The sequence below is a fragment of the Dromaius novaehollandiae genome, chromosome 18, assembly GCF_036370855.1.
Source record: "Dromaius novaehollandiae isolate bDroNov1 chromosome 18, bDroNov1.hap1, whole genome shotgun sequence".
Lineage (NCBI taxonomy): Eukaryota > Metazoa > Chordata > Aves > Casuariiformes > Dromaiidae > Dromaius > Dromaius novaehollandiae.
In genome coordinates, this window is record NC_088115.1 from 2,458,328 (window position 1) to 2,471,351 (window position 13,024).

The 13,024-nt window shown below is 49.8% G+C and overlaps 1 long non-coding RNA gene across 1 annotated transcript; it reads right to left on the reverse strand.

Annotated features, from left to right (window-relative positions):
- Positions 1-5,646: 5,646 nt before the first annotated feature.
- LOC135330232 (uncharacterized) lies at positions 5,647-12,084 on the reverse strand. Its single transcript, XR_010392109.1, has 3 exons — positions 10,380-12,084; positions 9,993-10,089; positions 5,647-7,185 (listed from the first exon to the last, which is right to left on the reverse strand). It is a non-coding gene; the product is annotated as an uncharacterized LOC135330232 (long non-coding RNA).
- Positions 12,085-13,024: the final 940 nt, after the last annotated feature.

Genomic DNA, 13,024 nt, shown 5'->3' on the forward strand with positions numbered 1-13,024 from the left:
AACTTGTAAGCAGATCCAGGTACAATACATATTACAACACTGTGAACAAACAGAAATGATTACAAAAGCACAGATGAGAAACAAAAGCCCATACAATATCCGCTTCACCCCAATTCCCAGACTCGGTATCCATCATGTGAACCAGGACCAGACTTCCTGGAATCCTGATGGAGTGTCATCTTGCTGTACTTCATGCAATAATTTTACTTGTTCCCAGATTGGCTCTCATCAGAAGAGATTCGTCCCGACTGGTCTACATATATGCAATAACTGGTATTTACCATTGTGCACACCCCTCCTTGACACCCCCCCTTCCATACCTAACATAGGAAAAGCTATGCCAGATGTTCAAGGCAGGGCTGTGCAGATCCAGCAAGGCTGAGAAACATTTGTAGCAGCGACCACTAATTGGGTAACGTTAAGGAAACTATTGTCCTTCCAAAGAGAGGTTCCATTCCCAACATTTTGTTGGATGATCACTATCAGTGTAAAAAATGCCTGAGGTTGTCAAAAGGGGTCTTAATTAACCTCTTAAGTATTACACCCATCCTAACTTCCTAAACAATCTCTCTTACCTCTGTGAATGAAATAATGTTTGTTCCTACTTTAGTTGTGATTGTGTATCTGGCACAAGCAGATCCAATTAATACGTCTTGCTGCCTTTTCCCCAGTTATGCTTCCCACACCTAGCTTCCTGGGTTGGTTTCCCACTGGTCTTTAAAACACTGATCACACCACTGGGGTTACAGGGCCCGCAATTCTGGCATGATAGACACAACCACCCTATTTGGCAAAACGTTAGTCCTTCTCCTCTTGGAGCAGTCTTACTGCGTCGCTGAGGATGATGAATACACCATGTAGGGCAGGAACTCGTGTTCAGTGTTTTAGACGGTTTACTTGGCCAGAGGTCGGGAGATTCCCTGGTCCAGGTTGTTCCAGAGAGAAAGCAAAAGTGACATGAATTTGGAAATCCTTCCCCTTTTGGAAACTTAAAGGGTTTCTGTCTTTACAACATGGGTAGAGGAGAATTCCTCTGTGGTTGGGTGATAATCATTTATTTCTTTCATCCTCTGCCAGTCTCCTTACATGGGAGTGAGGATTCCACACCTCCTTCCCTGTAACCTTTACAGCGAAATAAGAGCTTAATAAAACAACATATGGTCCTTCCCACTTAGGCGTCAGCTTGGATTTTCGCGAAAACACCTTTACTAATACCTTAACCCCTGGCTGTAAATTATGCACTTGTACTTCTGGGGGTACAGGTTGAAACCATTGAACCTGTTCCCTCTTCCTTGTAAAACTTTCTTGTAATTGCAAGACATACTGTGTTAACTGTTCGTCTCCATCTAAGAGGCTGGTTTGGGCTGAGATGTAAGTTCCCAGCATTGCTAAATGCCTTCCAAAGAGAACTTCTGCTGGTGACAACCACAAGGGTTGTCTAGGGGCGTTCCAGATGCCCCACAGGACTATATTGAAGGCTTCAGTCCACTTTAATCCTGTATTGGTACAGACTTGCAATTTTTAATTTGTCAGTTCAATTCATTCTCTTTACCTGTCCTAATGCTTGGGGGTGGTAAGAGGTGTGCAAGCATTTTTCTGTCCCCAACGTTTTATGAATTTGGTCAATGATCCCTGCAGTAAAATGTGACCCCCTATCAGATTTGACAGTCTCTGGTACTCCCCACCTTGGAATGATTTCTTTAAGAAGGTTTTTTACCACTCCTACAGTGTCAGCCTTTCTCTTTGGGAATGCTTCTACCCATCCAGATAATTGGTCAACAATTACTAAGAAGTGTTTATATCCTCCCACCGGTGGTGTATCTGCATAGTCTATTGGTAGTTTTTGGAATGGGAAATAAGCCCAAGGTGGACTTCCTTGTTCCCGAACAGGTCTTCTGTTTGAGAACTTTTGACAAGCGGAACAAGTGCTGACAATTCTCTTGGCTGCTGCATAAACACCTGGTGCCATCCACTCTTGTACTTGCTTAGCTCTTGCTTCTGTGGGCCTTGTCATGGAACCCTCTAGTTATTGTCATTAAATACTTGCGGGGCAAGATGGGTTTTCCCTCTGTTGTCCATATCCCATTTTCATGTTCCTTCGCTTCCCATTTTTTCCACTGCTCCTTTTCCTCCTTATACATCAAATTGATACAATTCTTTTGGATGGTCAAGATCTGGCCATAATTTCCCATCCGTTATTTCCATACTCATAATATCCACTACAACCTGATGGGCTGCAGCTTTAGCTGCTGCATCAGCTAACGCATTGCCTTGGCTTATTATAGTGATATTTCCCGTATGAGCTGAACAATGGACCACCGCAGTCTCTTTCAGAAGTTGGACTGCGTCCAGCAAATTTCGTATCTCTGTGCCATTAGCCACAGTTTTCCCTGAGGAGGTGAGAAACCCTCGTTCCTTCCATAACATACCTGTAGCATGACATCCTCCAAAAGCATACCTTGAATCAGTATCAATCATTACTTGCTTTCCTTTTCCCAAGCAAGCTGCTTGGGTCAATGCAATCAGTTCTGCTCCTTGAGCACTCACTGCTGATAGAAGAGGTTTAGCCTCTATAACTCCACACTGGTTGGTGACTGCATAACCAGTCCTTTGCTTTCCATCCAGATAATTGGATGACCCATCAGTGAAGAGAATAAGATCAGGGTTCTGTAAAGGAGAGTCTTTAAGGTCTGATTGAGGTTTACTTATAATGTGCATTAACTTATCACGTTGGTGGTGCTTCTTCCCTTCCCTGGGTATCGGTCGTGATATTGCAGGATTTAATGTGTTACATCTCTTTAAAGTCTTGTTATCAGCATTCAGGAGGGTCAGTTCATACTTGTGGGCGCGCTGGGGAGACAAGGCCTGTGTTGCATGTTGTGTAAGGAGCAATTCAACCTCATGTGGCACATAGGTAGTTACTGAATGTCCTAGTACCAATGGTCGACTTTTTTCCACAACGGTAGCTGCCACTGCAACTGATCTGACACATGTAGGGGCTCCTTGTGCTACTGGATCTAACTGAGCAGAGCAGTATGCCACTGGCCTTTGATGGGGACCTAAAACTCCACTGGCTACCCCCTTGCCTTCATGTTTATATAAGCTAAAAGGCTTTTGTAGTCCAGAAGTCCTAAGGCTGGGGCTGAAGCTAGGGCCCCTTTTATTGCTCAAAAAGCCTTTTCCCATTCCGTTCCCCATTTGATAGGTTCTACTTCCTCCTTTTTACTTGCCTCTGTCAAGGGTTTTGTCAGCTCTCCTAACACTGGTATCCATGGTCAACACAACCTGAGTGCTCCTAAAAATCCTCATAACTCTTTTCTTGTAACCGGTCGAGGAATTTCAACTATGGCTTTTACCCTTTCTGGATCAATTATTCGCAGCCCCTCCTTCAGAATGAATCCCAAATACTTCACCTCTGTACAACACAGCTGGAGCTCAGATGGAGATGCATGATGCCCTTTAGTTGCTAATGCAGTGCATAAATGTGTAGTATCCTTTAAACAATCATCATAGTTTTTACTTGCTGTCAATAAGTCATCCACATATTGTATGAAAACTGATCCACCAGGTAACTCAATATCTTTTAAATCTTCCTTCAATATTCAAGCAAATATGGTAGCAGACCCAGTAAACCCCTGCAGAAGTCGTGTCCACGTTAACTGCTGTCCTTTCCAAATAAAGGCAAATAAGGGCTGGCTCTCTTCATCTTTTGGAATGCTAAAAAATGCAGCAGTTGAGTCGATCACAGTAAAATATCTAGCCCAATGCGGTATTTGCAAAAGTGTGGTAGAGGGATCGGGTACCACTGGATGCAGAACTATAACATGCTGATTAATTGCTCTCAAATCCTGTACAGACCGAAATTCTGGATCCCCATCTTTGTCTAACCTGTTTTTACTTACTGGTAAAATTAGTGTGTCATACAGGGATTCACACACTGACAGAATTCCTTTAACAAGATGCTGATCAATTTGCTTTTGAATGCTTTTCTTCTGCTTCCTGAGGGATGGGATACTGTTTTACTGCCAGGGGCATGCCCGCCTTTGTTTTTTTGTGTATTGGCTGTGCTGATTTCAATAATCCCACATCCATTCCTGACCTATTCCATGGTTCCTTGGGTACATCCTCTAAGGCTCTCAGTATTTCTGGGTCAGGACCTGTGGGGCCAGAAGCTATACACACCCCCGCCATTATTAGATCAGTGCCCTTTGGCGAAAGATACACTTGTACGTGCAGAGCCTGGAGAAGATCTCTCCCTAGCAAACAAGCTGGTGAGTCTTCTGCTATCACAAATCTTCTCCATACCCCCTTATTACCTACAGCCAATAATAATGGTTTACTTAAGGCCCATTTCCCTTTTCCAGTTACCCCTTATATCAATATTTTATCTTGTGATAGAGCGCCCTGCGGAACAAAATTTAGAAGTGGCAAATTTGGCCCCTGTAGCTACTAAAAACTAGACCTTTTGTTTCCCTGTTTTCCCAGTTACATGCCCTTCATGGTCTAATTGAGTCTCCCGCATCCCATAGACCTCAACCTCCACTAAGTTTTCCGAGTCCCCTGCCTCCAGGCGTTGTTGGTCCTGATCATCATGCCTGAATTCCCATCTCAAATCTCTCGTATTGGTTTCTGTCCGAAATCCTGTAGGCTGAGGTGAACATTCCCTTTTCCAATGCCCAGCCTCTCCACAATAGTTACATCTAGTCTCCCAATCTCCCCTTGGTCTTCTCACTCCTTCCTCAGCTCTGTAATTGAATTCTCCCCTGCCTCTGTCGCATTCTCTTAAAGGAGGAAGCCTTCTTCCAGTCCCTTTTACTTGTAATCCTTGTGCTAACACCGCTGCCAGCAGAGTAGCCTCTTGTTGCTTCTCTCACCTCCTTTCTTTTGCTAGTTCTGTTCTTTGTCTCTCTTCCATCATATATATAAACAGCTACACTCAAAATTTTCTGTGAAGTTTCCCCTTGACATCCAGGCCTATGTTCCTTATATCAGAAGCCACCAGGTCCACAAATATGCTCGCAGCTAATTCATTATTGAAGCTTTGTTGTGTCATTCCCCCGTATTTTAACAGGGCTTGTTGTAATCTTCTCCAGTAATCACTGGGATGTTCCTCTGGCCTCTGCCTACATTCCTGTACTTTCGACCAATTCACTCCTACTTCTCCGCAGGCTCTAATAGCTTCCACCAAATTTCTAATTGCTGTTTGGCAGGCACCCCTATCTTCTGCGTTATTATAGTCCCAGTCTAGGTCGTTTGCCAGCCATGTGGCCCTATTTCCTCCAGTTTGCCTTGCCAATTCTGAATCTTTTTCTAATATTTTCTCTTTCTCCTCTGACTGAAACAACTCTTTTAACAAAATCTGGACATCTCCCCATGATGGGTTATAGCCAGTACCTACACTGGAAAACAATGGAGCACATTTTTCTGCATCCTCTCAACCTTGGCATTTTACTCCCCCACATAGCCAAGTCTCCAGGATTCCAGGGTTGATTAGTGTATACGTGTAGTACTGGGGGAGGTACAGCAGCCCCCCTGCCCGCTTCTGGTTGCACTGCGGCTGGATTAGGAACAACATTGGAGAGCACTGAATAGATTCCAGGGGGAGTGACAGAAGCGAATGCGGGAGGGGTTATAGGAGAGGAGGAGGAAGAAGGTGCATAGGGTGGAACGGATTCCACAAGCAAATTAGTTGAATTGGTTGAATTACTTACAGTTGCTGCTAAAGTTGCGACCTGGGGCTTAGGCAAATTTCTTCCACTGTTTTCCTTATGCCGATCATATAGCCCAATTATCCCGTACATACCAATAATCCATGTGCTGAGGCTTTTCAAATGCAAATGCAGTGGAGGCTGCCAAGATGGTCCGGGGGCTGGGGTATGTGGTGTCCGAGGGGAGGTGGCGAGGACTGTGTGCTCAGACAGGCTATGAGGGCAGGGTCCCTGCCTGCCGCCGTGCTTCTCATGGGGCTTTCTGAGGGCAGAGCAGACCAAGCATGCTGGAGGACGCACAGGCCCTGCAGTTGCTGGCTTCTCCAGCGCTGTGAGTTGAGAGCACCTGAGGGGGGTCAGAAGCAGCCTCAGATTCGTCCTGTGGTGCCACTGCAGGCTTGGCGGCATCAGGAAACACTGCCGGAGGTTCGGCCAGCCTCACCAGTGCCCCGCCTGGGAAAGAGGAGAGCACTGCGGCCGTCCTGCACAGAGCAGAGCAGAAGAAGAGCAAGCCAGAGAGGCTGCCGAGGCTGCACAGGAGAGCAAGTGTGCACCAGTGCTGGCCCCGGCCTGGAAAACTGGAGTGGCAGCACCTGTCCGAGGTGTGAGGAAGCCCAGTGCCTGAGCTCTGGGGCTGGGTACGGCGTTGCCTGATTTCTCTTGACATGGGAATGACCTGGGCTAGCCCCTGATTGAAGGCTGTGGGTAGCAGGAGGAGCGTGTGCGCAGGGGCTGGTAGAGGGGAGAGGCCTTGTCACTGGGGTAACGCATCAAAATGCCCATCTGTCTCCAGATTCTTCCCCGGCTGCCCACTCCTGCACATTATGTCAGCAGCCAAACTGGAAAATATGAGGCGAGTAGGCAGTGTTGGAAGAGAAGCTGGAAATGCCTCTCGAAAGATGTCTTTTGTCTCAGGTGTACGGAGGTCGTTGCAGTTGGTTGGTGTGTGAGAGAGGCGCATGCAGAACTCTGTGGATGCTCTTAGACGTTTCTGCCCTCGCAGCCCTCTCCGTTGCCAAGACTTCAGGAACTTTGCCCTTCCTGGAACGAGGCAGTTGTACCGCCTTTCAGTGCATGTCCAGAACCGAGACCCTTTCCAGACTGCCTCCTGCAGTACCTGCATGCACAGAGCTTGCTGGGAATCCACAGAAGGCCATGGCACATGAGAAGCCTGGCGTGAGATCCTGCCTTTTTGGTGAGGTTGGAAATGACGCACTGATTTGCAGATGGGACACGTGTTCTTAAGGGAAAGTCACCCCTCCTCCTCCTTCCTCTGTGCCTGACATATGCTGAGGCTGTATTTTTTGCTGATTCTTCACAGTGCTTACAAGCAGTTCCAAACCAGCAGCAGCCCACCATGCTAAGATCTATGCCTTTTTTGTGAAGAGCGGAGATGATGAGCAGTATTGCAAGGATGCCTAAGTCAGAGGACAGTCTTGAGAACGGGCTGCATCCCCTTGTTCTGTAGAGGAACTGGCTGAAGAAGAGAAAAGATGAGTGAGTGGGGTTATTTTCCACACTTCCACATTATGAAACAGCTGCTCTTAGCAATGAAGAGTTTATACCTCTAGTCTTCTGGAGAGCCAAGGGAGCTGTTGCCAGGGCTCTCTTGAGAGGCCTGTGGAGATTTGGGCCTCCCAGTTCATACCCCTTCTCTCCATTTTGACTGTTACAGACAACCAGTATTGCCTGGTCCTCAACCAGTATTGCCTAGTCCTAACCAAAATACCAAAGAAGGCAAAGCAAATTCAGAAAGAGAAAGTAAACGGGATGAGGTTGCCACAGGAAATGAAAACCTGAGCAATAGCTGCAGGCAGCTACCAGGGAAGTTACCAAGAGAGACCAGCCTAAGTTAGTCCTGCAAGTGCTTCAAGTCAGCTTTGCTTTTGCCAACCTGGAAACAAATCAAACTGCTTTTAAACTAGGACTGATGGTATTAGGGTACTAGGGCTATGACTCACTGTGGCTTAAGGGCAGGAGAGAAATGCACTAACGAAACGCTATCTCCCTTTTCCTCTCCCCCAAAAAACCTGTTGGGTAGACATGGAGCAAGTCCTTGGCCGTTGCAGTGAGGCAAATTTCTTCCACTGTTTTCCTTATGCCGATCATATAGCCCAATTATCCCGTACATACCAATAATCCATGTGCTGAGGCTTTTCATCCTCCAGGATACTTCGTAATAATGTCAATTTCTTTTGATTGAAAGACCCTTCACTGGGCCAGCCCCCCAGAGTGGTCAATGCTGGCCAATCTTCCTGACATAATGCTACCACTCGTTTCCTTGATAAGCCAATGACCCCAGCTATCTTCTTCCAATTTTCCAATACCTCAGCTAAGGACATCCCCTTTCTCACACTGAGTATATTTCCCATTTCTGCGTGCTCTTAATCCTGACCAGAATTTACAGCAGAGGTTTTACGTCTCACTGATCAGCACCTCCCATTTCCAAACATCCCAGGTGAACTAACCGGATGCCAGCAATTGGACGTTTGGAAGCAATAGGGTCTGATTGCAGTCACCTAGGGTCCCATCTGGGGTGCCAAGACTGTTGCAGGGATTACACAGTCACCACCTGTTACTGTAGGAATTACGGAGTCGCCAGCAAGGAGATCAGCCTGTTTGACCCAGTGCTGGAGCAGATCTGCCTGCCCTTCTTCATCAAATGCTCTCAGAGATGCTTGCTGAAGAGTCTTCCCCGCTCCTGCTTCCAGGCAGTGAAGCTGCAAACAAACCCTCCTCAGGTCCTGACACTTCACGGATGGCATACTTTTGCCAGCTGCCTCTGCCTTTCACCCCACAGCCCCAACTCTTCACCCCCAAACACCTTCACACCTCACTTGTGGGCTGTGGCAGTGGGCACTGCCAAACAGATGTGTCCAAGCCCCCGCACAGATAATGCATTTCCTTGCCTTTCAGCAATCTCTCCTCCACTTTCAGCTGATTTCTGCTGTCTGCAATCTCACTTTGCTTCTGCAGCTCCTCCACTGGCATTCTTCCTCCATGACACTGCCACTGACTTGAGGCTGTAGTTTTCGGGACTAGCTCTGGCACCACAGTCTCAAAATACCAGGAGAGGCCCTACAGAGGGAGGCAGCTGCCTGGTTAGCGCACGCAGACCACACTCAGAAATCAGCAGCAAGCAATGTATTCAAACGATCTGCAAGCATAGATTTGGAAGCACTTGAGCGGAGCTATTTCCAGAGTTCACCGGGGTGGGGAGTATTTGCTGCGGCATATTTTAGCCACCAAATCATTCTGGTGGATTGCTGTCGTTTTTGTGCCCCTCATTTTCCTCCTTCCCTATTTCTGTGCCACTGCGGCTTACCTCTGCGTTACTCAGAGGGCAATGCTGCGGGGTTTATACATTGCAGAACAACTGCTGGAGGCCGACTTGGTGCAGCCAAGCAGAGCACTTGGATGAGCATGCCTCATACCGGCCAGCTGACCATTACAGAGACATAGCAACTCTTGAGTTACACAGCTAGGATTTGTTAGCAGGGCTGCCCCCTGAGCTGCCTAACACCGTCCCTCAGACCAGGAAGGAGAAACTCCTTTATTCGACTCTTCCGTTCCATTCATAATGATTAATTAATTAATAATAATTTCATTAGTCCTTTCCTGGCCCACGGGAGCCACAGGGAGGAAGCCCTGCCCTCTTTCTCAGCGCTATCTGGCCCAGAAGCCTTTGTGAGTTGAGGATAACCTGCCCAGGGAGGCACAAACACGGAGATGGGCTCAGTCGGGTTCTTAGTTGGGTTCAAGTTGTAGAAAGGAAAAATCTCACAGGCTGCCACTTCAAGGCTTCTCTTTGGCATCACCTCTGGCGGGAGAGCAGAAGAGAAAGAGGGCACAGATCTCCCTGGGAATGTTAACGTCACCCACCGGCGAGTGCCACAGACACCCTGAGGAGTTTACACTGCTGACTGACGCACTCAGGTGAGACAGCCCATCCTGCAAGCCCAGATTGTGTGCAAAGCAGCTTTTACACTTCTCAGGCCCCCTCTGGAAATGGAGCCTCCATTAAATTCATTCAATAGCACCAAAGCCAGGGAGCTATGTTGTTTGACTCTGCTTGCGCTCCCACCAGCAAGCTGGCCACTTTAGAGGCGAATTGGGCCGAGCCAACAGTGGTACACACATCTAACCGGAAACGGAGCCTGGCATCGGACCCCCTCTCTTTTCCACGTACCACTTGCTGGTTTCAGTACTCCTGAACTCTGACGGCCCTGAAGACCCAGAATCCGCCACCCTCCTGAGACACTAAGCATACATGCTGCCACTCACCAGTTCCCTTCTGTGGTGAAAGGGAACAATGTTCCAGCAGGTAGTTCAGCTACAGCTTCTTGGGCCTGGTCTCGCAGTACTGTCGGTTTCCACCACCCTAAAGGCAAAGAGATCAAATACTCTGAGCCAGGCTCTGCTGCACTGCGTGACGGTCTGGGAAGAGCGCCTGGCCCCAAAAGCTATGCAAGGTCACAAATGGGTGCACCCCCTTCCAACCTAGTCATCCCCAAATCCCCGTGTGGGAAGGTTAGGGCTCTGCAAAGTCCCTCCCTGTGATAAAGGTGGTGTGGAGTCTACAGGAGCATTGCTGGCCGTGGAAAATGGGGCCTCATTCTGCAGGTCTCTCCAGCCCCATCCCATCAGCCTGTGACCTTTGGTTTCACACACCTCAAGAGCACCTCGGACTTCACCCTGAGTGAGGTGGGCGATGCAATGTAGAGTGGGAGAAGAACCGGACAGGTCAGCGTTCACTCCCATGGGAAGTATTTAATCGTCCTGCAACATAAAGTCTGAGTCACAGAAGGGAGACAGAAGCCCTGGGGAGCCACGCTAAGGGCATGGAAAGGTGGTGCTGGGCAGGGCACAGGACAACAAACAGCTGCAATCGCCGATCCGTGAGCTCAAGCCAGGCACCCCAGTGTGAAGCCCTGAGCCCCCCAGCAGCTCCCTCTGCCTTCACCATCCCACGCCTCTTGCAGCCCAGCTCCCCACACTCCCTGTCTGCCCCTCGGCTGGCACCAGCCTCTCTCCTGTCCGCTGCTCTCAGCAACCTGCCTGCTCTCCATCGTAACACTGCGCGGGCTCATGCTGGAAGCTGCCCCCCGCCTCGTGCTGATGGGACACAGGCAGCATGGTGGTGGCGAAGTGTCTGTCAGAAAGATGAGCAGGGGGCAGGCAGCCCCATCTGCTCTTGTGCTGCGGGGTGGCCCTGGCAGGAGGCGTCACAGACCCCATGCAGTTCCTCACCTCATCGCCGGCGCCCTGGGGAGAGGGTGCCAGGGCCTGCATTGCTCAGCCCTGCCAGCTCCCACAGCCAAAGCCATGCTCACCACCACTGCTGCAGCCCAGTCCTCAGGAGCCATTGCACATGCTGAATGTGACACACCTCCCGGAAATGATTTCACTCCTGCTTAAAAGAAGCTTCAAAGTGGGGTTGTCAGCCTGGAAACCATGTCTTGGTGGCGCTAGCTCTGCCTCCAAGCAAAGGAGAGCTAGGCAATTGAAGGCAATCTTCCTGCATCCTGAGCTCTGGCAGCTCTCCAGCCGCTCACATCCCACGTGGCTTAAGGGAGTTAAAAGGAAGAGCTCCTTAGCCAGCAGCAACACTGCTGAAGAAACCCAGTGCCAGCTTCTTACCTGGAAGGTAGCACCCGCTCCAACACCACGCTTAGCACTGCACGCCAATGACACAAAGGGGAAGAATTAAAGCACGCAAGGAGATAAAATCCCATGCAGCAGGTGGGACGAGAGTGCAAGGAGAAGAAACACGGAGGCAATCCCCTTTTCCAGCAGAGGGGAAGCTGAGAGGCTTCCTCTCCAGAAGTGTATGCTGGGGAGTGTATGGCTCCCCACCCTCCAGCCCAGGCAGGGCCATTTGGGCAACAGCTACAGGGGAGCTCAGGCATTTTGGTGGGAGGGCCACACACACAAGGAGAAGGGCTGTGTGCACCTCAGCTCTGTACGGGAAAACCCACGACTTCCCACATGTGCAGAGTGCTCCCACGAGGCTTTGGCTATACACACCAACTATTGCATCACTCCCACAATCACACGTGCAAAGGAAAGCTAGCAAAGCCTGAGCTTGTGAATAACTGTGCCCTGCGCCGAACAGCACTCCCGGACATTACAAACAGGATGGTTGCTTCCCAAAGTCCCAAAGCCTTGCTCCAGCTGCTAGCATGCAAACACCTGTGTCTGGCGCCAGGAAGGAGTTCCTACCCAAAGCAGCTAGGAGGACATAATTCTCCAACGACACTTACCCGCCTGTGTCCCGGCTTGTCCTGTGCAGAGCTCCTACAAACATAGGCACCAGCTGGCCCAGCAGGAACACCAGACAAAGCAGGGAAGGACAGGAGTCAGGGTCTCGTTCTCTTGCCTGCCAAGGGAGAGCAGAGGGTGACAGGAGGCAAGCGAGTCACACTGAGGAACCTGTTTAGAAGTCAGCTCCTGTGTGGAGGAGGGAGGTGTTGGGAGCATTGCCCAGCTGTGGGACTTGGCCTCCAGACAGGACGTGCTCCCTCAGTCCTCAGCTGCTCTCTTGGCACAGCCTTTTACTGCTCTCTGCCATCACTCCCAGGCGCTCACGTGCCCAGCCTGGGCTCCTGGCCAACACAGCGGTGGTCTGTGTCTGTTGAAACCACAAAACCTAGAGCGAGGAAGACCATGTTCCAGTGCCCACGTGCCGTGTCTGGAGTGGTGCTGGCATTTATCTCTTGCACTAGTGTAAAGGACATGGGCAGCAAGGGAGCTCTCTCACTGGGGCCTCCTCAGGGTCTGTCACTGCCCATGGCCTCACTGACTCCCCAGCTCGGGCATGTTCTAACACCTTCACTCTCCTCAGCGTTTCTCATGGCAACCAGCTGCATTGCACTGGTCTTTAGGCAAACCTGGCCCCGCAGCGTCCTGCAAAAGGTGCTTTTAGACAGCCAGACATCTGTGTGGGCCCTGCGTCTGCCAGTGCCTAGTCCAACTCCTGCTTCAAGCTTGCCCTGAGAAGCCTGCCTCCCCTCATGCAGCTCACTAAGAAAGACCTTAACCAGTCTTCGCCCTAGCACCGCAGCCCCCCACTCCACCAAGGATGACACTACTCACCAGCAGACTGTCAGACCTGGTACTGCTGAGGACAACCCTCGGAGCCCAGCACTCCACACCTTTTCCCACTTCCTTTGGTCTTCTTTTCTGGTCCTCATCTCCCCGGCTTCTCTGGCTGCTCTTGTCTCTGCTTCCTCACCGTCTGCTGGGCAGTTCCGCTCTCCCTCCCTCCTAATGCTGAGGCCATGCCGGCCTCTTGCTGGGCTGGGTACAGGCCTCAG